This window comes from Ictidomys tridecemlineatus, chromosome 5 (assembly GCF_052094955.1).
Source record: "Ictidomys tridecemlineatus isolate mIctTri1 chromosome 5, mIctTri1.hap1, whole genome shotgun sequence".
In the NCBI taxonomy this organism is placed as follows: domain Eukaryota; kingdom Metazoa; phylum Chordata; class Mammalia; order Rodentia; family Sciuridae; genus Ictidomys; species Ictidomys tridecemlineatus.
Genome location: NC_135481.1, coordinates 79,842,307 through 79,869,403, shown reverse-complemented (window position 1 = coordinate 79,869,403; position 27,097 = coordinate 79,842,307). Strand labels below are relative to the sequence as shown.

Here is a 27,097-nt window from a genome sequence, read left to right as displayed (position 1 = left end):
ATTTAATATTGCTATATATAACTTTTCAATTAAAAAGGGAGAACCAAATGAAAATAAAACTTCCCTCAAAATACAACCTTCCAAATTTATTAGAGTGAAGATATATTTAAATTTTTAAACATTAATTTTAACTTAAAGAATATAAAGTTAACAGGAGGGGGGCCCATTGGTACTCACCTATAATTCCAGTGGCTTGGGAGGCTGAGGCAGGAGGAGAGAAAGTTCAAAGGCAGCCTCTGCAATTTAGTGAGACCCTAAGCAACTCAGAGACCATGTCTCTAAGAGAAATATAAAAAAGGGCTGGGTATGTGGCTCAGTTGTTAAGTGCCCCCGGGTTCAATCCCCAGTACCAAAAAGGAAAGAAAGTCATTCTACACAGCAGTAAAATCAAAGTAACCAATTTTTAAAATTTTTTTAAATTGGGGATTGAACCCAGGAGCGCTCAACTCCTGAGCCACATCCCCAACCCTTACCATTTTTATTTTTGAGACAGAGTCTCACTAAGTTGCCTTGTTAAATTGCTAACGTTGGTTTTGAACTTTCTATCCTCCTGCCTCAGTCTCCCGAGTTGCTGGGATTATAGGTGTGCTGCCACCACACCCGGCTTGGCCAAAGTTTTTACTCACTCTTCCACCAAGGGTGGGACTGATTATGTCTTACCTCCACAACCTGAAAGACTGCTTTTCTACTTTAAGATTCCAATGTTCGCTTTAACTTGATTTGACCTTTATAAAAAAAGGTTTTGGGGGTTGGGATTGTAGCTCAGTGGTAGTGTACTTGCCTAGCAGGTGTGAGGCACTGGGTTCGCTCCTCAGCACCACATAAAAATAATAAAATAGAGGTATTAAAAAATATAAAATAAAACAAAGATTTGTGCTCAGTGTAACAAGATCTAGGCTTATTTCTGTCAATCAATTTGTAGTTGGCTCAGCCCCTCAAAGTTGCAGCTCCACCTACACATTTCATTTCTTTCTTAAGTGTTCAGTACTTTCCCAGAGCTCACGTAGGCCAACCTTGATCTAACTCACCAGAAACACCCACTCTCACACTTGTATGCCACAGCAACAGCAAAGATTAAGGCTTCTCTTCACTTTTTCCTAGGGAGGTCTTGGGTCATGTGGTAGTTTGTTCCTACTCATATGCAAGCCTCTGGGTTTGATCCCTTAGCACTACCACCAAAGGGGGTGTGGGGAGCTAAGATTCCTTGGGATTGCTATCTATGGAGTATTTATTCTCTGTCTCCTAGGATTTAGCTTCCCAACAAAAGTGTATTCTCTCTGTTCTAACAAAGTAGCAAGTTTTTGTTTTGTTTTGTTTTTAACCTTAATTTTGCTTCTCTGACTTTGAATGGCTTCAAGCTCACAAATTTTAGGTGGCCCATAACTTCCTATGCTCTTCCTAAAGGATAACCTAAAATTTAATTTTACTGTACTTTTGTTCTTCATAATAATAGTTATAGCTACATAGGGCCTTGTATTTTCTGGAGTCTACCTCCATTTCATGCTTGGACCCTGAGAAGTATATTCAAATGTTAAAACTCCCAAGACTGAATCAATACAGAAGGTTCTCTGCTCTATGCACTTATCTGTTTCTTAGATTATTTTTGTACAGTTTAAAGTTTGAAGAAAAGTAGCAGATCTAATAAAAAGCTAATTTTGAACTATAGCCTTTTGTGTTTTTGTCTTTTAATTTTACAAACACATTCCAAAGCTGTTGCAATCAGTCTATGCAAGAACAAAAGCTCATTAGTGTGTCTCACTCAGAGAAAACATATATTGCAATAAGTAGGGCCAACATTTCCAAAATAAGTAAGACCCAGGAAAAATTTAAGGGGTCCAAAAGTTCTTATATAAAAACTACTATGGCCCCCAAACTATATTTTAAAGAAATCAGATATAATAATGTTGATCAAATCACTGTTTTGCAAGTATAGATGAAGAATATATACTAGACAAAGCACTTATTATCTTCTCTAGGAAACACTTCCTGTAACCTGAGTCCCCAAACACCTATAAAACTAAACACTTCTTTCTCATTGCCTTTATTCCCCTACATAGTTCCTACATTACATTGTACCAATTTGTTTATATGTCAATAATCTTGAGGTAGAGTTGGGCAGGGGCAATGTCTTCCTTCTCTGAGACAATACCTGACACACTGTAGTTTCTTATTTAATATATCCTAAATGGTCAAACAAATGCTTTGAGGAATCTGAATTGCATTTTTTGCATTTCCATTGAAACAGTCAAACGAATGCTTTGAGAAATCTGAAATGCATTTTTTGCATTTCAGTTGTAAAAATTTTGAGATCTGAAACTCGGTATCATTTTCTTTTTTCCTGCAATAGGAGGGATTGAACCCAGGGGTACTCTAAGACTGAGTTACATTCCCTGTCCTTTTTATTTTTTATCTTGAGATGAGTCCCACTAAATTGCTGAGGCTGGCCTTGAATTTGCAATTCTCCTGCCTCAGACTTCCTAGTCACTGGGATTACAGATGTGTGCCACTGTGCCCCTTTGGTACTGTCAATTCTTTTGTGTCATTGTATAGCCAACTCTAGTACAGTGTCTGATGCACAGTGAGCCTTTAAAAATACATATTTTTAAAATTTTTCTCTTTTTTAATATATATTTTTATTTTTATGTGGTGCTGAGGATTGAACCCAGTGCCTCATGTATGCGAGGCCAGCGCTCTACCTCTGAGCCATAACCCAGCCCCTAAAAATACTTTTTGAAGAAAATTTTTAATATTTTAGTCAACCTTGAACTCATTCATGTGTAAAATTTTAAATATTTCTAAAGGGGACCTATTTTTAAATTTAGGAGTTTTCAAGGTTATTTTAAATTTCTTTGTATTTCTTTGTAACTTATGCCATTATTCTTATTTAAAGTTTCTTATTTCATTTTAAATATGTGACAGTATATTAACAAGGTACTGATTCATATGCAAGTGGGTAGATCACAGAATTTAATTATCTATAAATTGTTTGTCAGAGGTATTGTGAACTTTAATACCTGTAAAGGCTCTTACCATGCAGAGATAAAAGACATTTAAGAGTAATGAGTCATAATCAACTGTGCAGCCACAATCTGCATGCACAAATTTAAAAATACATCTAAAATGCCATTTTTAATTTTGGAAGAAGACATATAAAATTAGAAAAAAAAAGTAGAGGTTTGGTTTTTGTTGGGAGAGGGGCATTGGAGATTGAGCCCAGAGATATTCCATTACTGAGTTACACCCCAGTCCTATTTACTTTTGAGACAGTCTTGCTAAGATATACAGGCTGGCCTTGACTAGCAATTCTCCTGCCTCAGCCTCCCAAGTTGCTGGGAATATAGATGTGTACCACATCACCCAGATAGATTTTTTATTAATTTTTGATATGTAATTATCTCTAATTAAAATATATCATCTTTGGGGCTGGGGCTGGGGCTGAGGCTCAGTGGAGGCACACTTGCCTGGCATGTGTGAGGCACTGGGTTCAATTCTCAGCACCACATATAAATAAATAAACAACTAAATTAACAATTAAAAAAAAGTTATATATATATGATCTTTGTTTATAGAACTTAATCTTTAGGGGTTGGAGCTGTGGCTCAGAGGTACAGCACTTGCCTAGCATGTGTGAGGCATTGAGTTTGATCCTCAGCACCACATGTAAATAAATGAGTAAAAGTCCATCAGCATCTAAAAATATATTTAAAGAAAAAACTTAATCTTTAACCACATTTTAGAAGTTTTTGATTTATTGTATACTTTTGCTGCTGGGGATCAAACCCAGGGCCTTGCACACACTAGGCAAGGGTTTTATCGCAGAGGTGTATCTCCAGCCCCCAAGTCACATTGAATTCAAGTTCTCAATGTATTCTCCTAATTCTTTTTTGTTTGTTTATTTGTGGTACTAGGGAATTGAACCCAGGGGCACTCTAGCACTGAGTTACATCCCCAGCTCCTTTTAAAATTTTATTTTGAAACAGTGTCTCTCCAAGTTACCAAGCCTCACCTTGAACTTGAGATCCTTTTGCTGAGCCTCCTGAGTCACTGAGATCATAGTGTGCACCACCCCATTCCTAGCTTCTCATTATTCTTAAAGCTCCAACTCCTTAATACAGTCTTCAAACCTCTAATGATTTTGGTTCCTCATCTACTTTACTAAATTTATGTGTGGGTGTAGTATATTGGGAATTTAACCTAGGGCCTTGTGCAAGTGAGGCAAGCACTCTGTTACTGAACTACACCCCTAACTCCTTTATCTGCTCTAGCTTCATGTATCATACACTCTCTTGACTTTCTTCTGTAGCTATACTCAAGTTATTTCAATACTACATGGCATCTTTGCTGGTGCCATTATCCCAGCTAGACATGTTCTTCTCCACTGTCTTTGGCAACTCATACTTGTCCTTCAGATTTCATCTGTTTCTCATGGAAGCCTAGACTGACTTGCATGATTAAGTTAAATTCTTATTTGTTGTATTCTCTCTTTCACAGCACTTACCCACACATACAGTTTACATTCATTTGTGTATTATTTAATTAGCCTGCATCTCCTACCAGACTGCATAGTCCATGAAGGCAGAAACTGTTTTTTGTTTGTTTGTTTTTTTACTGTTATAGTTTCAGTGCTTGAAATATAGTATATGCTAAATAAACTATATGCCCAATAAATAGTTATTGGGCATATAAAAATATTAATACTATTAAATATTAATACTATAATTAACTAGAATCAATAAAGTGGGCATATAGTTTATTGATTGCAGTTAATTCTAGTATTAGTAGTCCATTAAGACTTACTATATAAATACTAATGTAACAAAGATTCAAAAGTGGGAATTAACAAGCAGAACCATAAAAACATAAATCACTACTGAGAAATAATAATTATTAATTAAGTTATTAAATCTTATAATTAATTACATGAAATTTAAAAATTGTCATAAAAAATTTCACCAGCAATAAAATAACATTATGTGTGTGTATGTGTGTACAGATGGACATAATACCTTTATTTTATTTATTTATTTTTATGTGGTGTGAGGATGGAACCCATTGCCTCACACATGCTAGGCAAGCACTCTACCACTAAGCCCCAACCCCAGCCCCACATTTTTACAGAATATATCAATGTTACTTTCTCCTTGCACTGCTGTTATGAAATAACAACAAAAACAGTAGATGACTTTTATCAAATGCTTATTATTTGCCAAATACTATTATTTGCTATACATGCACAACCTCTTTTAATCCTCATGGTTCTCTTTGAGGTAGATATTATTAAAACCACTTTACTCTTAGAATTAAGCCTCAGGAAGTTAAACTGACTTGTCCAAAGTCATAACTATTAAAAGTGATAAAAACAACATAGCCAATAATTAACCCAGTTTTTGATTCCCCTTCCCCAAACTATCCTAACCACAAATATCTGTATGTTAAAAGACATTAGGACAGCTGTATGCCTGTAACCCCAGCAATGAAAGAAACTGAGGCAGGAGAATCATAAATTCAAGACAAGCCTTGGAAACTTAGCAAGAAACTGTCTCAATAAGTGAATAAACAAATTAATAAAAATTAAAAGGGCTGGGGATATAGCTCAGAGGTAGAGTGTCCACCCCCCCACACACACATACACACTGCTGTATTCAATTCTCAGTACCCCACCTCACAAAAAAGTGACATTAAGACATAATAAATTCTTGGAAATAACATGCTGTCCTAGAAGGAACACAGGCCTTGATGCTGGCTTTGAATAGGAAACCTAGTTCTGCCACAAAGTAGCCATTCGATTTTAGACAAGTTACATAATTATTTCATTCTCACCCCCTAATCCTTAAGTCTGTATTTATAATGTAGAAATAATAGCACCTATCATATAGGATTTGCTATAAACATTAGGTGTAATAAAGTGATTAATGAATACTATATGTCAAGATGATATGTCTTGAGCTCTGTAATGTTTTGAACAATCAATAAAAAAAAAAAAAAAGAGGCAATACCTCAAAGGAAAAAAAAAATACTATATGTCAGGCACCCTATACATATTATACCTAATTTTATAGAAAATGTATTGTCCTAGTATCTTTAGTATACAGATATTTGTGGTTAAGATAGTTTGGGGAGGGGATCATATATGAAGCCTTTATTTGTTCAAATAACTTACACATTTGGCAACATTGTGTTTAGGATTTTCAGAGATAGTCTTTATGGCTTTGTTGTTGTTGTTGTTGTTGTTACCTGTGGTTGAACTCAGGGGCACTCAACCACAGCCAAATCTCCCACCTTTTTTTTTTGTATTTTATGTATTTAGACAGGGTCTCACTGAGTTGCTTAGAGCCTTGCCAAATTGCTAAGGCTGGCTTTGAACTTGCGATGCTCCTGCCTCAGCCTCCCAAGCTCTTGATATTACAGGCGTGCACCACTGTGGCCGGCTCTTTTTTTCTTTTTCTTTTTGTGCTAGAAAATAAATCCAGGGACACTTTACCACTGAGCTACATTCCCAGCCTATTTTTTTGTTTTGTTTTGTTTTGGGTGTTTGTTTGTTTTTAATACAGAGTCTTGTGAAGTTGCTTAGGTCCTCACTATATTGCTGAGGCTGGCCTCAAACTTGCAATGCTCCTCCCTCAGCCTCCTGGAGTTGTTGGAATTACAGGCAAGTGCCACTAAGTCCTGTGAAAGATCTGATTTCTATGATTCAGAAACACTGTCACTAGATATATATTTGTCAGAGCACATGTCTTGTTTTGGTTTAGGAAAAAAGATTACCATACTCAAACACCACTTAGCCAAGTGCTAAGCCTAGAAAATAAAAATAAAATAATAAAATCCTATTAAATAACTGAATGATTATCATCAGTATAATAAATGTATGAAGAAATAACAGGTAAATAGAAAAATCTACTTAATATGCATCTGAAAGAATAAAAATACTTCTGACTTTTATGTCTGATTTATTGCATTCTGAAAATATAGGATACAATTTAATTTTTATAATTTAATGGAATAATAGAAAAGAAACATCATTAAACATATAGTTATTGGGCTGGGGATGTGGCTCAAGCGGTAGCACACTCGCATGGCATGCGTGCGGCCCAGGTTCGATCCTCAGCATCACATACAAAGATATTATGTCTGCCGAAAACTAAAAAATAAATATTAAAATTCTCTCTCTTTCTCTCTCTCTCTCTCTTTAAATATATATATATATATTTATTGATCAGTCAGAATATTCTGCTTTATCATTTCTAAATCAAAATAAGTGAGCAAATATTTACTAAATTATGCATAATAATAATTACTTGCATTCATGTAAAGTATTTTTTAAAATTTTTATTTAATCAAAAGAAATACATGAGATTCAAATTGTCCATAAAAGTAATGAGCCAGGTGCTGTGGCACACACCTGTAATTCTAGCAGCTTGGGAGGCTGAGGCAGGAGGATCTTGAGTTCAAAGCCAGGCTCAGAAATTTAGGCCCTAAGTAACTCAGTGTGACCTTGTCTCTAAATAAAATACGAAATAGGGCTGGGGGGACTGGGATTGTGGCTCAGTCGTAGAGTGCTCACCTAGCATGCATGAAACACTGGGTTTGATCCTCAGCACCACATAAATGTAAAATAAAGATATTATGTCCACCTAAAAGTAAAAATAAATAAATCAATTTTAAAAAATAGGCTGGGGATGTGGCTCAGTGGTCAAGTGTCCTTGAGTTCAATCCCTAGTGCAAAAAAAAAAAAAAAAAAAATCTAAGGCCAGCCTCAGCAACTTAGTGAGACTTTTTTTTTTTAATTTTATTTTTTAGTTGTAATTGGACACGATATATTTATTTTATTCATTTATATTTATGTGGTGCTGAGGATTGAACCTAGTGCCTCGTATGTGCTAGGCAAGCCCTCTACCGCTGAGCACCCCCGCAAGACCATTCTTAAAATAAAAAATAAAAAAGGGCTGAGGATGTAGATCAGTGGTAAAGCACCAGTGAATTCAATCCCCAGTACTGGAAAAAAAAAAAAAAACAGTATTGAAAATTATTTAAACTCTCTAAGTAATGGTAGACATACACAATTCCTTTCAACATAATTATTTTCAAAAAATTCTGCTTTCAAAGGTATGCCTAATATTTATGCCAATTCTAAAACATCAGGGAGAAACCCAAATTAGGCACTATAGTTTAAAAATTGAATGCAGGGACTGGGGTTGTGGCTCAGAGGTAGAGTACTTGACTAGCATGTGTGGGGCACTGAGTTTGATCCTCAGTACCACATAAAAATAAACAAATAAAATAGAGGTAATGTGTCCATATACAACTAAAAAAAATTGAATCTATAAAGTCTACAATTAAAACAGTACTGAGATATATGGTACCGTATTATTATGGTATACCGTATATTATTATGCATAATTTAGTAAATATTTGCTCACTTATTATGCTTTGGAAATGATAAAGCAAAATATGTATGAAATTTAAAATTATAATTCAGTTTCTATCAACAGCTGTATTGATTTAGAGCCTATAAGTGTTGTGACAAATTGCCAATAGTTTATTATTTTATTGGGACTTGGTAATTAGGAAAATTTTTCAAAAACAAAAAAATTCTATAGAAATTCATTCTGAGTATTTAATACCTAAAAAATTTTATCTATTTTGATTTAATATTTTTAGGAAGTTGACATTTTTATATACCTCATAAATTATGAATCCCTCATGCTATATTTACACATGTGTAATTTTATAAATAGAAATACTGTGGAAAATCAAATTATAATTTTTATTATTGTCATTATTTGCTTGCTTTATACTTTAGTGTAATGAATAATCATCAATTTCATGAAATGTGATCATCTTTATCCTTATCTTATAAATAATTATAATCTTTTTATGTAGTTGCAGATGGACAGCATGCCTTTGTTTTATTTATTTATTTTTATGTGGTGCTGAGGATCAAACCCAGTGCCTCACATGTGTAAGGAAAGTACGGTACCACTGAGCTACAGCTCCACCCCTATCTTATAAATAATTAATATAAGAATGTATTTAGGGGTTGAGGTTGTAGCTCAGTGGCAGAGCACTTGTCTTGCACGTGTGAGGCCCTGGGTTTGGTCCTCAGCACCAGATAAAAATAAACAAATAAAAATAAAGTTATCATGTCCTTCTACAACTAAAATATATATATATAAAGAATGTATATAGTACATTTATACCAACAAAGCTAGGTTAAAAAAGATGGCTTTATGATCTGTGATTTTGAAATTAGTATCTGAATTTCCAGTTCAATTCTGAATTTAAAAATAAATAAATAAAACTTTTTTCCCCCCACATGGGAGACACAATTAAGTCAAGATGACTTTGTTTTTTGTGGTGCTAGGGATCAAACCCTGGTTTGGGGCATGCTAAGCAAGTCTACCATTTATCCACATTCTCAGCCCCACAATTAAATCAATAGCTTCCTTAATAAATAATTTTTTTATATATTTTAAAATTTCTAGACATTTTTATACAACTATTTTATATTTAAACAATATATTCTTTCTGAATGTATAGTGCTTGTCAATTAATTTTTATCAGGAACACTCTCTGAGATAAACTAATTAAGCTGTTGCCCAAGTGGGATTTGAAAGCCACAGGGAAAGGCCTTTCCCAAACCTCCTCCACAAATTCCCTGGGCATCTGTCAGTCATTAATATTATAGTTTGAATTAGTTTATCAGTTACCAACTTGTGTCAACCTTCTAAGAAACAGGACAACGAAGCTCAGTGGAGAGAAGGAAAGAAAGGGCCATTGTCAGGCTGTGAGTCTACAGTGGAGAGCAATCAGCAATTTGGGGGGTAGCAAAAAAAGGCAAGTGCCTGGAAAAATGGAGAATGCAGAAAGGTGCCTCAGGAAGAAAGGAAGGACTTATGGAGAAAAACTTCACCTACTTCACAATTTTTCAAGTAATCTAGAGTATTTAATTTGTGCAGTTGATCTCAAGCAGTATTAAAATGTTACACATCTTAAACACTAAATGCAACTAGAGATAACAAAAGGTCTAAACAGTTAAGAAATACATAAGTAATTACCTTCTTTTTTTATTTTTTGGTGTTAGAAAATTATAGGCTGAATTTCGTATTGCTCTGAGTGTTCTATTTACTCTACTGGTTTTTTCCTTCTAGCAGTTAAAAACCAGTACCTACAGGGAAACAGTAGTATAATCTCAACATTCTATTGAGAGCCTGGTGTGGCACAGGCCTATAGTTCCAGTGATTTGGGAGGCTGCTGCAGGAGGATATCAAATTCAAGGCCATCCTTGGTAATTTAATGAAAACTGTCTCAAAATAAAAATTTTTTTAAAAAATAGGAAAAGCTAGGAATGGAGATCAGTGGTAAAATGTCCCTGAATTCAATCCTTCTTGAAAACTAACAAAAACCAAAATTCTATTAAGATTGATCATAACTTGTAGTTGCTGAGCCAAAATTGATATGGTAAGGTCACTTCATTATAAATTATAGTGAAGTGAAAATGTGTGATTTTAATACCTTATTGGAAAAGGTTAGATTACTGCATGTTTGAATAAATTATTAGAGAAAACAAACTCTGTTATTTTCTGTACACAATTTGGTACATGGGCTATAATATGGCATTGAATTCAAAATCAATATAAGATTGCTTAGTGGAGGAATGGTACATGTCCACATTTCTTTCTGTTTCATATATTGCAGGGATGCTAAAGAATGACAAGAAAAGCAAGTAATCAAATGGGTCTTGTGGGCACCACCAAGCCTATAAACATCTCTAAAAGCAGAGCCGAGAGGCTAAAAAAGCATCCCGTTTGGGGGATTGTTTTGTTGTGGTGGTGTTGGTGTTGGTGGTGGTTGTTTTTGTTTTCATATATTACTAAAGGAAAGCAAGGGATTTGAGAAAATCTATCACCACAGACAGACAATAGGGATAAAATTGCTCAGTGGCTTGCTTCCAAGCATCATTTCAAGGGTCAATCTTCAATAGCCTGGTAATTACTTGAAGACCAGAAGGCAAGCTTTTCCTAATAATGCAGCAAAAAACTACAACAGAAAAAACAGCAATTAGTAGGGTGGTTACTTATTTCCTGAAGTCAAGTAGACTTGGATTTGTATCCTACCTTGGACACTTAATAGCTACAAATAAACAATATATAATAACTTACATTAATTAATGTCTATTTTCTGATTTGTGAATGAAGTTAATTATACCTGGCATGAAGTAAATGTTATTCACATAGTCATTATTATTAATTTCTATCTTCCCTACTATTGCCGTGAAGTGGGAAAAGACAGATTTTGAAGTAGATCATAAAACATGAGTGACTTTTTAGTAAAAATTTGAGTCAAATCTGTTTTTTACACTTTGCCCGTATATCTAAAAACTATAATTCATATCCTAATACCAAAAAATTGAAATATCTATTTTGACATAGCATCTCTATTGTGATTTAAAATTGTCTCTATTACTTGCAGACTCTTATTAGGAACTTGGAAAAAAAATACTTAAAAAAGAAATAGATCTACTACTTAAGGGAAATGGTATGATTTTGTAGCAAGAAAAAAAATGAGGTGGGCTACTTAGTTACTATACTGTTTCCATCTTCTAAATAACAAGAACTATTTTTGAACTGAAAAAAAATACTTATTAGAAATGGCACTCTAGGTCTTCCAGATGAAACTTAACTTTATCCACACCCATGGGACAGATGTTAAAATTTGCAAATCTATTAATTCCTGTATTAGAAATTCAGAACTCTAAGACCAGCTATTTTTATGCATACAACTTTGCCCCATCTAATTCATTTCCTTCACACTATATATAGTATATGCTCATGGGGACATATTTGCACCTCCAAATGAAGAAGTAAACTCCTTGGCTATTCAACTTTGGCCAAGTTGAACACATCATGGTGCTTCATTCATATATGTTAAATGAACAACTAAAGGCAGACTAGAAGCCCATTTTTGTGTGTGTGTGTGTGGTGGGGTACAAGGATTGAACTCAGGGGCACTTGACCACTGAGCCATATCCCCAGGCCTATTTTGTATTTTATTTAGAGACAAGATCTCACTGAGTTGCTTAGAGGCTTGCTGTTGCTGAGGCTGGCTTTGAAGTCATGATCCTCCTTGTCTCAGCCTTCCAAGCTGCTGGGATTACAAGTATGCACCACTGCCTGTAATTTGTGTGATGGAACAATAAAGATTATCTAGTCACTTCAACGGAGTTCAAGATTCCAGGACTCCAGATAATCATACCTAGATGCTGAAAGAATTTGTTCACTGATCTCATAGCCAAAGTCATTATTTTTCTCTGAAAAATAATGTTAGAGAGGAGATAGGAGTAAGCAGGTTTCTGAAAAAGTATGGACTGACAACTTTCCAAAATTTTCAATAGTTTAAAATTCTAATAATTACATGGTGAAAAGATTAATTATTTTTTAAATGGAGGGGATACTGGAGGTTCAAACCAGGGGCACTTTACCACTGAGCTGCATCCACCACCCTTTTATTTTTTTATTTTGAGACAGGATCTCACTAAATTGAGATAGGCCTGGAATTTGTGATTCTCCTGTCTCAGCCTCCTGAGTGGCTGAAATTACAGGTGTGTGCCACTGCACCTGTTTGGAAAGCTTAATTTTGATAGCTTGTAATGTTCTATAGCATCTATGAAATACTGGCTTATGAACATTTATGAAATGACATAGCAATCGTTAGAAAACAACATGGATTTTTCTCAGAATGTCATTCACAACAAATTCCTTTTACTTTTTTTGCTAAATTGTTGGATTAGTATATCGGGAATTCTACAGCCTGCCTTCATTAATCACTATGGCTGAACACTGAGATGAGCTGTCCACTGTAATAGAAACTACTTATAAGTAGGGAATTTTAACTGTGGGAAGGAATTAAATCTCTCAAAACAAAGCAGGAACTAGTAGAGAGGGATCAAATCATATCAGGTTTATGCCAAGAATATTTAAGGCAGAAGGACAGAAACACAGAAATAAATCTGTCTCCTTATTAGAATGAGCAGGCAAGAGAAAAAATGTTAGCAGATGAAGTGGTGATTTAAATTACCAGGAAGCAACAGTTTTTGATCAAGGAAACCAAAGAAAAGGCAAAGTGTAATACCAGGCTAGGTATAACACTTGCAACATTCTGGGGATGCATCTTTCATGGATAATGCTTTCAGATCATTGTTGTTTTCAAATGACACCCCATCAGATGACAAAGACATCCTTCCTATGTTTTGTGTAACTAGAAACTTATCGATGGCAAGCTGTAATTCTAGAGCACTGTTTCTCTACTTTGATTGCAATTAGAGATTTTTAAAAATACCAATGCCAAGGCTTCCAACCCAGGCCAATTAAGTCAATCTCTTGGGCTGCAGCCCAGTCCTCAGTATTTTTTAAAAGCTCCCCCAGGTGAATTTAATGTGCAGTGAAAGTTGTGAATTTCTACCCTAAAGGGAACTGTTTATTGTACACTGCTCTCAGACTTCAACATACATACGAATCACTTGAGGGTCTTGTTAAAATGCAGGTTTTGGATTAGTAAATCTGGGTTGGGGCCTGAGGTTCATAATTTTTATAATAAGCTTCCAGCAGGGCATGGTGACACATGCTTGTAATCTCAGCAATTTGGGAAGGGCCAAGGAGGAAGGAGCTCAAGGGATTGCCTCTGGGTTCAATCCCCAGTACACAAAAAAAAAGAAAGTTCAAGGGTAGCTTGGTAAGACCCTCAGCAACTTAGTGAAACTCTGTCTCTAAATATAGGACTCTAAATAAATGGGGATGTAGTTCAGTGGTAGAATGCCCCTGGGTTTAGTTCCCAGTACTGGGGAGGAAACAAAAAACCTATCATATAAGCCAAAATCATTCTGAAAAAAAGAAAACATTAAAATGTACTATAAAGTAGTAATTTTTTTTTTAGTTGTAGATAGACACAATATCTTTTTAATCTATTTTTTTATGTGGTGCTGAGGATCCAACCCAGTGCCTCACGAATGTGAGATAAGCACCCTACCACTGAGCCACAACCCCAGCCCTAAAGCAGTAAAAATGTTTTAAAGCAAATATTCCAAAGTGTGGTAATGACTTATAAATAATTAAATTGAAAAATAGAAAAATATATTTTAAAACAAGGAAATTTGGAATATGATAAAGTGGCTATTTAAATGGAGGGAGCTTATTTAATTAATCAAATTTAAACAAAAGAAAAAAATAGTCATCCAGAAAAGGAAAAAAAAAAAAAAAGAGTGATCCACATTTCACACCCTAGCCTAAGATGAATTCCTCATGGATCAGGAATATAAATATTTTTTAAAAGGCAAAACAATGATAAAGTATTAGACAAAATGATAAAGGTCCTTTCTTTCTTTCTTTCTTTTTTATTTTTTTTCCTGGTAATATCAAAATGGGGAAACCTTTATAAACATGATACAAAGCCAAAAACCCATATAAAACTAAAAATTAAACCAGAAAAAAAATTGCATGGCAAAGAACTCCACATGGGCAGTCAAAATATGAAGGACAAATGGGAAAAACATTTTTTCACTCATAACATAGACAAAGAATTAACTTTTCTAATATTTAAGAGGGTTTACAAAACAATAATTTTAAAAAGACTTTCATCATTCTTTCCCTCCCCTAAAGATTAGGAAAGTATAGGATCAAACTATTCACAGAAAATGATATGCCAACACTTTATAATTTCTATGTCAGGGCTTATACTATAAAAGCAAACTGATATCAACTTTGAATTATCTCTAAAGCTAGCACATTCTCATGATGCCAGGAAATTAAGCAGAGCCACAGGAATACAGTATTTCAAAAAGGTGAGTGTAATCAAAAGTCAAATGCTGATGAGAGGTCAGGTCAGGTCAACATGGAAAATGCCTGATGAACCTATATATCTATGGTCAGTTGATCTTTGATGAGGATGCCAAGGTAATCCAATGAATGAGAGAATAGTCTTTTCAATAAATAGTGCTAAGAAAACTGGGTATCCCCATGCAAAATAATGATTTGGAACCCCTACCTCATACCATATATAAAAATTCACTTAAATTGGATCAAAGACCCAAAGAGCTAAAATTATAGGTTTTAGAATTTTTAAAAAAGGCATAATCTTCATAATCTTGGATTAGACAATGATTTCTAAGATATAATACCTAAGGCACAAGTAACCACCAAAACAACAGATTATTGAACTTCATCAAATTTAAAAGTTTTTGTGCATCAAAGGACACTATTAAGAATGGGAGGCTGGGGTCTGGGATTGTGGCTCAGAAGTACAGCGATCGCCTACCACGTGTGAGGCACTGGATTTGATTCTCAGCACCACAAATAAAGTAAAGATATTGTGTCCACCTATAACTAAAAAATAAATATTAAAAAAAAAGAATAGGAGGCTGGGGGAATGGGAGTACTGGGATTGTGGCTCAGTGGTAGAGCACTCCCCTAGCACGTGCAAGGCACTGGGTTCTATCTGCAGCACCACATAAAAAGAAATAAATAAAGGCATTGTGTCCAATTACAACAAAAAGGGTGAGGGGGGAGGCTGGGCATGGTGGTGCACACCTGTAATCCCAGAAACTCTGAAGGCTGAGGCAGGAGGATCTTGAATTCAAATCCAGCCTCAGCAACTTAGTGAGATCTTAAGCAACTCAGCAAGACCCTGTCTCTAAGTGAAATATAAAAAAGGACTGGAGATGTGGCTTGGTGGTTAACCACCCCTGGGTTCAATCCTTGGTATAAAAAAAAAAAAAAGAATGAAAGCTGGATATGGTGGTGCACACCTGAGATGCACCTGAGATTCAGGAGGCTGAGGCAAGAAGATTATAAGTTTTGAAGATCAGCCTCAACAATTTAGTGAGGCCCTGAGCAATTTAAAGAGATATGCTAACACTATTTAACCCTGTCTCAAAATAAAATAAAAAGGACTGGAATATAACCCAGTGGTAAAGTGGCCCTGGGTTCAATCCCTACGATTAAAAAAGAGAGAGAGAGAGAACAAAACTCCACAATATGAGAGAAAATATTTGCAAAACATATCTGATGAGGGTCTAGAATCTAGAATCCTGAATACATAAGAACCCTTACAACTCAATAAAAAGACAATCCAATTTACTGTGTGCAGGGGTGCATGCCTGTAATCCTAGTGATTTGAGAGGCTGAGACAGAAGGATCTCGAGTTCAAAGCCAGCCTCAGCAAAAGCGAGGTACTAAGCAACTCAACAAGATCCTGTCTCTAAATAAAATACAAACTAGGGCTGGGGATGTGGCTCAATGGTGGAGTGCCCCTGAGTCCATACCCCACCCCCCAAAAAAGACAACACAATTTAAACATGCAAAAGATTTGAATAGACATTTCTAAGAAGATATACAAATAACCAATAAACACATTAAAATATCATTAGTTATTAATCAATATCATTAGTTTCTAATAAAATGAAAATCAAAATAATGAGATATTACTTCATACCCACTAGGATGGTTAGGAACTCAGATAATAACTAGTATTGGTGAAATTAGAGCCCTCATATATTAATGGTGAAAATTAAAGGTGCAGCTGCTTTGGAAAACAGTTTGGCAGTTCTTCAAAAAGTTAATTGAGTTATCATATGAGCTAGTAATTCCATTCATGAGTATATACCTAAGGGTCCTGAAAATAAATATTCACACAAAAACTTGTACATGAATTTTCATAGAAACATTATTAAAAATAGTGAAAAGGTAGAAACAACCCAAATTTCCAATAACTGGCAAATGGATAAACAAAATGGTACATCCATTCTGTGGTATTCCTATACAATGGAATATTTTTCATCAATAAAAAGAGATGAAGGGCTGATAATACATGTTACAACACGAATGAACTTTGAAAACATTATCCTAAATGAAAGAAGCCAGTCACAAAAAGTCATATATGACCTTGTTCACTATTAAATATTCAGAAACCAGAAAATTCATAAAAGTGAAAAATAGATTAGTGATGTCCAGACACTAGGGTTAAAGGGGATTGAAAATGACTGTTAATATCATGCTTATTATGCAACAGGGGTGATAACAACGTTCTGTAATTAGATAGTGGTGATATTCGTGTAAGCTTATAAATATACTAAAGAACACTGAATTGTACATTTGAAAAGGTAATTTTTTTCCCCTTCTGTGGATTTGGAGATCAAACCTATAAAAGGTAGATTTTATGGCCTGTGACTTTTTTATCTCAATTTTTTTTTGTACTGGGGATTGAACTCAGGGTTACTCAACCACTGAGCCACATCCCCAGCCCTATTTTGTATTTTACTTAGAGATAGAATCTTGGTGAGTCGAGATCCTCCTGCCTCAATCTGCCAGGCTGCTAGGATTATGGATGTGCACCACCATATCTGGCTCATCTCAATTTTTAAAAAGTATTTATTGGATTTTTGGGAGTAGGATGTCATTGAAGGTCTTGGCAAGAGTAGTTTTAGATGAATACAAGGGTGGTCAGAGAGATAGCAGTAGACAAAAAAGAATGAGTGGGAAATGAAGAAATATAGATGGTGAGTAGACACAGCTTTTTCAGGACTGGGATATGGCTTCTTGGTAGATTGTGCACTTAAGCATGTGTGGGGTCCTGGGCTCAATACCCAGCACACACATAAAGGATACAACTCTTTCAAAAAGAGTAGATGAGAGGAAAAACAGGGTAACAGTTAAAACATTTGAAAAGCCAAAAAATATTTGAATATTTTTGTTTTGTGTTTGGTTTTAATGTTGAGATAACCTTAAAGAAGGTTAAAAGAGTAATGGGAAGATCTAGTTGAGAAGAAACAGTTGAGGGGCTGGGGTTGTAGCTCAGTAGCAGAGCACTTGCCTACTGGATTTGATTCTCAGAACCACATATAAATAAGTAAAATAAAAGTTTCGCTGACAATTAAAAAAACAGTTGAATATATTAGGAGGAGGTTGATATATAATACAATTATTAAGAAATCAAAGAGGTAGAATGCGTTCTAAAATTTAGAGAACCATGGGACAGGAGGAAAGAAGCTGTCTGGGGGAAGTCAAATTATGCTCCTTAACTTATAGTAGGGTCACAGCTTGATAAATCCATCATAAATTGGAAATATGTAAGAAAAAAACCCTGCATTTAATACACCTTACCTATACTGAACATCATGGCTTAGCCTAGGTGACCTTAAATGTACTCAGAACACTTATCAGACTACAATTGGGTAAAATCATATAAAAACAAAGCCTATTTTTATAATAAAGTGTTTATATATAATAAAGTATAATAATATTCATGAAATTATTGAATACCTGTATCCAAAAGAATGCTGGCAACACAAGCCACTCTGGTCTTCATGGTTTCCCTGGTGACTGCATGGCTGGCTGGGAGTACCAGCTTGCTGCAGTCACCTGCCTGTGACTAGGCCAGGAAAACATCAAATTCAAAGTACAGTTTCTGGGCTGGGCTTGTGGCTTAGTGGTGGAGGGTTCACCTAGCACATGCAGGGCCCTGGGTTTGATCCTCAGCACTATATAAAAATAAATAAATAAAATAAAGGTATTGTGTCCAACTACAACTAAAAAATAAATATTTAAAAACAAAACAAAGTACAGCTTCTACTGAATGAATGTCTGTTGCTTTTGCACCTTAAAATAAGGTCAGAAAAAGCTTTTTCTTTCAATTTTAGAGATTGAACCCAGGCCCTTATGCATGCTGTGCAAATGTTCTACCACTGAGCTATATCCCCAACCCTCCTTATCTTATATTGAGACAGTCTCATGAAATTGTTTACACAGACCTGGAATTTGCAACCCTCCTGAGTAACTGGAGTTACAGGCTTGTGCCACAATAGGTGAAAAATTTTAACTTGAACCATCATAAGTCTTTTTAAAAAGTCTGTATACGGAAATAGTTTAATTTGAGGAAGTCAAGTAGAAAGTGTGTGATGTGGCTACTGTAAAACTGTGAGAGAGATTAGAAACAGGGAAATACAGTAAGGCTGGTGGGCAGTATGGAGGGTCCTACTCTAGAAGATTGATGAACAAGAATTTACAATGGAATACCATAGTTCCATTGTTTGCTCTAGTAATATTTGGCAATTCAGGTGCAGGATCAGAGAAGGAAACAGATGTATTCAACTAGGGATGAGATTTTTCTAGGTAAGCAAGAAAGAAGAACACTGAGTCAAAGGGTTTAGTATTTTCTCAAAAAGAGAGGTTGAAGTTATGGAACATGAAGAAGAAAGGAAACTAACACTAAAGGAGGGATTTTAGCTAGAGATGAAGAGTGGTGAGAAACTTCCTCTAGTGAGAGAGATGAAAGACTGAAGATTGTAGCCATAGATTAGAATACCTAAATCTTTTATTTTAGGATCAAGACACTGAGTGATCAGTGTGGATGAGTTATCCCTAATGCTACTGAAGTCATCCATGAAAACACATATTTGTAAACATTTATACATTTTCTCAAAATGTCCATATGGCTTTATTTTCTGCCTCTTGATGTATCTGAGCCACACATGTTTACTTTCATTCTTCTTTTGATAATATTTAAAAAGAAACAGTTGAGGGGCTGGGGTTGTAGCTCAGTGGCAGAGCACTTGCTTACTGGGTTTGATTCTCAGTACCACATATAAATAAGTAAAATAAAAGGTTCACTGACAATTAAAAATAACAGTTGAATATATTGGGAGGAGGCTGATATATAATACAACTAATAAGAAAGCAAAGAGAGTGTGTTCTAAAACTTAGAGAACCATGGGACAGGAGGAAAGAAGCTGACTGGGGGAAGTCAAATTATGCTTCTTGACTTATGGTGGGGTCACATCTTGATAAATCCATCATAACTTGGAAATATATAAGAAAAAAAAACCCTGCATTTAATATACCTTACCTATACTGAACATCATGGCTTAGCCTAGGCAACCTTAAATATACTCAGAACACTTATCAGACTACACTTGGGCAAAATCATATAAAACAAAGCCTATTTTATAATAAAGTGTTGATTATCTCATGAAATTATGCCCACCTGTAATCCCAGCTACTCAGGAGCCTGAGGCAGGAGGATTGCAAGTTCAAGATGGCTTCAGCAACTTAATGAGGCCCTGAGCAATTTAGCAAGATCCTGTCTCAAAATAAAAAATAAAAGGACTGGGGATGTAGCCCAGTGATTAAGCACCCTGGGTTTAATCCCTAGTACAAAAAGGAAAAAAAAAATCTATGATTGACAAAATGATCACAATAGCATGAACGGCATAGTACTATGACTAAGAGTATAAACACAAGAGTCATACCTAAATTTAAATCCCAAGTCAGTATAACTTTGTGTAAGTTATTTACTCTACCTGAAACTTCATTTCCTTAAATGCAAATGTTTACCAGTAAATAAGTATAAAACACTTAAGACAGAATGAAAAAGTTCATTTTTTAATCTGATGTTAGTACCAGAAATCTCAGTATAAAACCACAAATTTATACTGCTGGCACAATCAGTAACTCATTCTCTAGTCCCTGATGATTTGGGAGGTTTAGGGCGTCTAATCTGGTTATTTACTACTCTACATCATTGGGATGTCCTTTAATTTCAGAAAATTCCAGGACAGGTTGATTCTATTGGTTCCAAACAACTTTGTTTGGTTGTTTTACTCCTTATCCTCATATTAATCAGAATCCCTGGTAGCACACACTTCTTTTTTTACTTATTTTTTATTCATTTATCTCTTTGTGTGGTATTGAGGATAGAACCCAATGCCTCATACATGCTGGGTAAGTACTCTACCACTGAGTTACAACTCCAGCCCCAACTTTTTTTTGGGGGGGGGGCTTCTTTTTTTTTTATTGGTTTTTCACAACATTACAAAGCTCTTGACATATCATATTTCATACATTAGATTGAAGTGGGTTATGAACTCCCAATTTTACCCCAAATGCAGATTGCAGAATCACGTCGGTTATATCCACATTTTTACATAATGCCCAATTAGTAATTGTTGTATTCTGCTACCTTTCCTATCCCCTACTATCCCCCCTCCCCTCCCCTCCCCTCTTCTCTCTCTACCCCATCTACTGTAATTCATTACTCTCCTTGTTTATTTTCCCATTCACCTCACAACCTCTTATATGTAATTTTGTATAGCAATGAGGGTCTCCCTTCATTTCCATGCAATTTCCCTTTTCTCTCCCTTTCCCTCCCATCTCATGATTCTGTTAAATGTTAGTCTTTTCTTCCTGCTCTTCCTCCTTGCTCTGTCCATAGTTGCTCTCATTATATCAAAGAAGACATTTGGTATTTGCTTTTTAGGGATTGACTAGCTTCACTAAGCATAATCTGCTCTAGTGCCATCCATTTCCCTGCAAATTCTATGATTTTGTCATTTTTTATTGCTGCATAGTACTCCATTGTGTATAGATGCCACATTTTTTTTTATCCATTCATCTATTAAAGGGCATCTGGGTTGGTTCCACAGTCTAGCTATTGTGAATTGTGCTGCTGTGAACATCGATATGGCAGCATCCCTGTAGCATGCTCTTTTAAGGTCTTCAGGGAATAGTCCGAGAAGGGCAATAGCAGGGTCAAGTGGTGGTTCCATTCCCAGCTTTCCCAGGAATCTCCAAACTGCCTTCCAAATTGGCCGCACCAATTTGCAGTCCCACCAGCAATGTACAAGAGTACCCTTTTCTCCACATCCTCTCCAGCACTTTCCAGCCCCAACTTTTTGAACACCTAGAAGAATCTATATTGTCTCTGACCTTTTGGTCAGAAAGAACTCCCATTACTACTCCTTGAGTTGGGTTCCTTAGACCTATCCTAATCCTACTCTGGCATAACTCTGCAACAACCCAGGATTCTGTAGATGCACTGATAAATTTCTCATTATTGACACTGTGGGTTAAATTACTTAAGTCAGCTGCCTTCCACTAATCTCTGAGTGGGACTAATATTTTAAAAATTCTTTTAAATATTAAAATTAATTCTTTTTAAGTATTATAGTCAAAATTCCTTTATTATTTTATCTCTTGCCTCCAAGAGAAGGCACACACAACACAGATACACATACCCACACAGAGTTGTGTCTTTCTCACCCTCTCCACCATGGTTTTGTTTAAAACTATATTTATAACAACAGTAATTATATGCATACCATACTATACTTTCCAAATGCTTACTCATCCATTATCATTGTATGCAATGTTCCATCTTAGCTAGGTTGAGATGCATTATCACTACTAGGCTGTAGATGAAGAAACAATGGTTGAACAATGATTAGTGACTTACTCAAGATAATAATTTGTTGATAGGTAAGTTGTCTTTAGACTTCAGATGTTTTTTGTTTGTTTGAACTGAGGGAATTGAACTGAGGGGCACTTAATCACTGAGCCACATCCCTAGCCTTTTTACATATTTTATTTAGATACAGGGTCTCAGTAAGTTATTAAGACTGGTTTTGAACTTGCAATCCTCCTGCCTCAGCCTCCCAAATCGCTGGGATTACATGCTGTGCCATTGCACCCAGCTTCAGATATGTTTTGATATATCCTACCATATCCTTTCTATTCACTATAAAGATAGTGAGAATTTTGATAAATGTTTCCCAATAAACTTAAACTTTTTTTTTCTTTTTTTTTGGGGGGGGTGCTGGGAATTGGAACAAGGGCCTTACTATTCACTCATTCTACCACTGAGCTACATACACAAATCCTAAACATTGTTTTTGTTCTTTACAGGAAAAAGGGTTTCAGTAAACCTCTTTTTAAAAAATGTAAATTGAAAGGGCTGTGGCTGTGGCTCAGTGGTAGAGTGCTTGCCTAGCATGTGTGAGGCACTGGGTTTGATCCTCAGCACCACATAAAAATAAACAAATAAAATAAAGGCATTCTGTCCATCTACAACCACTATATATAGATAGATAGATATAGATAGATATAGATATAGATAGATAGATAGATAGAATATCCAACAAAGGAAAAATGTATATGATTTATAAAGACATATACTTTCCAACTTTCCACATCAATGACACTGATGATACATTTCAATCACAGAAGGGGCACTGACTTTAATATGTCTTTATCACTGTATTTAGTACTTACTATACAAATTTATTTTTGCCAAGTATAATGACAATTTTGTGTAAGATTACTGTTCAGGGTCAACATTCTACAACAAACCTTAATACATTGCCAATACTTAACAGGAACAAATAATCTAGTTTGCTAATTCTTAAAATATTTAAGGCTAAATCCCAAGAAATGTGTCCATATACAATCTGTTTTGTGGGATTACTTCTGACTCTGGGGAGGAAGTGACTCAGTGGTCATTTGGGTGAGATAAATGGCCAACAAGAATCTGTCAGTTATCTTTCTTCTTTCAAACAAATTCCAGATTAGATGGTAAAAAGTTATTTGCAGCACCACTGCCAATTTTTTTCTATCTCCATCTGTAATAACTAGGGCATAGTGTGCTGAAAAAAGGAAGCAAAGAGGCCTGACACTTCTGCCAAATCAATCTGAAGAATAGCATAACTAATGTGGACAAAATATCCATTAAGTGTATGTACACACACTTGAACACACACATACACACAATTCCTTAACTAAATTCTCACTTGCATTTTGTATTCTCATGCTGTGGTGGCTTATCTATTCATTCTGTAGAAGAAATATAGAGGTCAAAAGCCTTTCAATAATAGAGACTAAGGATTCATATTTCCTATGCTTTTAAAATCATGTTTAAAAAATGCAGTATATATATATAATATACACACATATTTATAACATTAAAATTTATAATTTTAGCCATTTTAAGAGTACAATTCAGTGTCATTAAGTACATTCACATTAAGTACATTAATGTCATTAATGTACTTAATGACATTAATGTACTTAATGTCATTAAGTACATTACATTACATTAAGTAATCCCACAAAAAAGTAATCTCACAATCATAAATCATTTTCCTTTTCGAGAACTTTTTCATCATCCTAAATAGAAACTTTCCACTCATTAAACATTATTAGCTTCTCTTTCCCCTCTACTCCCCAACCCCTGGTAACCTCTATTGTACTTTCTGTCTTTATGAATTTGCTTATTCTAGGTATCTCATATATAATATTTGTGTCACACAATATTTGTTCTTTAATTCTGTTTATTTCAATTATTGTACTTTCAAGGTCCATTCATGTTATAGCAGGTATTTTGTTTTTTTAATTGTAGGTGGACACAATCCATTTATTTATTTATTTATTTGTTTGTTTGTTTGTTTTTATGTGGTGCTGAAGATGGAACCCAGTCCCTCACATGTGGTAGGCAAGCACTCTACCACTGAGCTACAACCCAGCCCTATAGCATGTATTGTAATTTTATTTCCTTTTTTTAAAAAAAAATATTCGGGCTGGGGCTGGGGCTCAGCAGTAGTACACTTGTCTGGCATGTGTGAGGCACTGGGTTCAATTCTTAGCACTGCATATAAGTAAATAAAATAAAGGTCTATCAACAACTAAAAAGTATATTTTAAAAATTATTAATTCATTTACTTATTAGAGTACTTTTACACTGAGCTACTTCCCCAGACCATTTTTGAGGGGTCAGGGGAACATGGTCTCACTAAGTTGCTGTTGAGATCCTCCTGCCTCTGCCTTCTGAATTGCTGGGATTATAGGAATGTGCCACCATGCATGGCAGGAATTTCGTTTCCATTTAAGGCTGTATAATATTCCATTGTATGAATGTACTACATTTTGGTTATCCAAGTATCTGTCAGTGTACATTTGGGTCACTTGGGTTATATCTACCCTTTGGCTGTTGTGGATAATGCTGCAATAAATATTAGTGTACAATTGTAAGGATGGCCTTAGGCCTTAACCTAAGCAACTCCATTTTAAAACTCCACTTTGAAACCTGCAGTCTCACCAGGCACACCTACGGAGCCCTCCAGTATGGTCACCAGGCATAGCCCTGACACAAACAAGTCACTTCTCCCTACCCTGAAAAGCGACAGAGTGAAGTCTGTCCGTTGCCCCCATGCCATAAGGGTAAAAGACAAGAAAATCAGAGTGGGGACCACCAGACCAGATGCTTTAACCTCAGGGCAAATGATGTCACTGAGAAATCCAGTAGCAGCTAATAGGAATTGAAAGGGTGGTCAGAAGCCCCAAAATTTATTATAAATGATGGAGCCAATGAACAGACATTCAGCCAGCCAACACTGATACCCTCATGCTGAAGAGCCTGATGAGGACCTGGACAGACATCCCAACTCTTCTCATCATTTGCCTGATCCTCTGTCTTTCTCAAACTCTACAGCCATATCTTGACCCTGGTGAGAACTGCAACTTCTCCCTATGACCCTCTCCTCTCCTCAACCGGTTGTCAGCTCCACCCCAGGAGAAGCCTGCCTCAGTTCCTGACTTGATTACTTCAGTCTGTGAGTGTGTATCTTCTAGACTTAGAGCCTAAGACTTGAAACTTTAGACCTGGCACTTGAGCTTAGCACACAGAGGGAATATCTGTCATGAGCCTATCATGATTGAATTGTTTGCAGTGTTTAGAATTAACTTAGAATTGTTTGCTGTGGATTGATTATGTCTATTGAGTGCCTAGCATTAAGGATTGTCATTTTCTTGATTAAGAACTTATAGGGTGAAATTTTATTGAGTGATTTAAGTGCATAAAGCATTGAAAAGGGAAGAAGCGCATGGACATTCTTTATTTCTTCCCCTCAACTGCATAAGTCGCACCTTTGCCCCTTGCAACAAGAAGTATCTATTTGAGTCCAGTTTTCAATTCTTTGAGGTATACTAGAACTGGAATTACTGGAGCATGTAGTGATTCTACCTTTAATTTTTGGAGGACACACCATACTGTTTTCTATAACAACTGCACCTTTCTCTGTTCCCACTAGTCATGCAAGGGTTCTGATTTCTCCACATCCTTCCAACACTTCTTATTTCTGTTTTTTTTTTGTGTGTGTGTTGTTGTTAATTTTTATATTATATTTTATAATGAGTGTCAAGTGGTATCTTGTGTGGTTTTGGTTTATATTTCCCCAATGACTAGTAAGGTTGAACATTTTTTTCATGTGTTTATTACTTTGTATATCTTCTGGGGAGAAATGTCTATTCAAGATCTTTACCTATTTTGGAATTTGTTTGTTTGAGGAGGGGGGGTGGTGGTTGTTGTTGAGTTGTAGGATTCTTTATACATTCTGGGTATTAATCCTTTATCAGATATATATTTGCCAATATTTCCATCCATTCTGTGAGCTGTATTTTCACTCTCTTGATAGTGTTCCCCCATACACTAAAAGTAATTTGTGTGTGTGTGTGTGATGCTAGGGATAAAACACGTGGCCTTTTGTATGCTAGATAAGCACTCTACCACTGAACAACATTCCTGACCCAAGGTTTTCATTTTGACAAAGTCCAATTCTTTTCTATTTTCTTTTTTGTTGTTGTTATGTTATTGTTGCCTGTACTTTCGTTGTCATATCTGAGATGTCCTTACCAAATGCAATGCATAAAGATTTTCCTTGAGGCTAGGACTGTGGCTCAGTAGTAGAGTGCTCGCCTAGCATGTGCAGGGCCCTAGGTTCAATCCTCAGCACCACATAGATAAATGAAATAAAGATATTGTGTCCAATTACAACTAAATATATATATATATATATATATATATTTTTTTTTTTTAAAGATTCTCCTCTCTTTTCTTCTAAGAGTTTTATAGTTTTAGCTCTTAACATTTAAGTACTTGATTGATCGCTTTGGGGTTAATTTTTGTATATGGTGAAGGTTAAAGGTCCCATTTCATTCTTCTGCATTTTAATATTCCTGTGCTTAATCATTACATGTGTTTTTCACATTTATAAATTAAAAATTGTAATAGCTACATCCTATATTTTCTTTTAAAACCTTTATGTATATTATATTATTAGTATGACGATTACAGCCAGGTGCCAGTGGCATATGCCAGTGACTCGGGAGTCTGAAGCAAGAGGATCATAATTTTGGGGCTGGCCTTGGCAACTTGAGACCCTGCCTCAAAATAAAAGCCAGGCGTGGTGGCGCATGCCTGTAATCCCAGTGGCTTGGGAGGCTGAGGC

General features: G+C 35.5%; 1 long non-coding RNA gene across 1 annotated transcript in view; it reads right to left on the bottom strand.

Annotated features, from left to right (window-relative positions):
• LOC144377551 (uncharacterized) overlaps positions 1 to 24,939 on the bottom strand; it is a 174,439-nt gene extending 149,500 nt beyond the window's left edge. Inside the window, exon 1 of the long non-coding RNA XR_013438546.1 lies at positions 24,863 to 24,939. This is a non-coding gene — a long non-coding RNA (uncharacterized LOC144377551). The remainder of the gene's footprint in view (positions 1 to 24,862) is intronic.
• Positions 24,940 to 27,097: the final 2,158 nt, after the last annotated feature.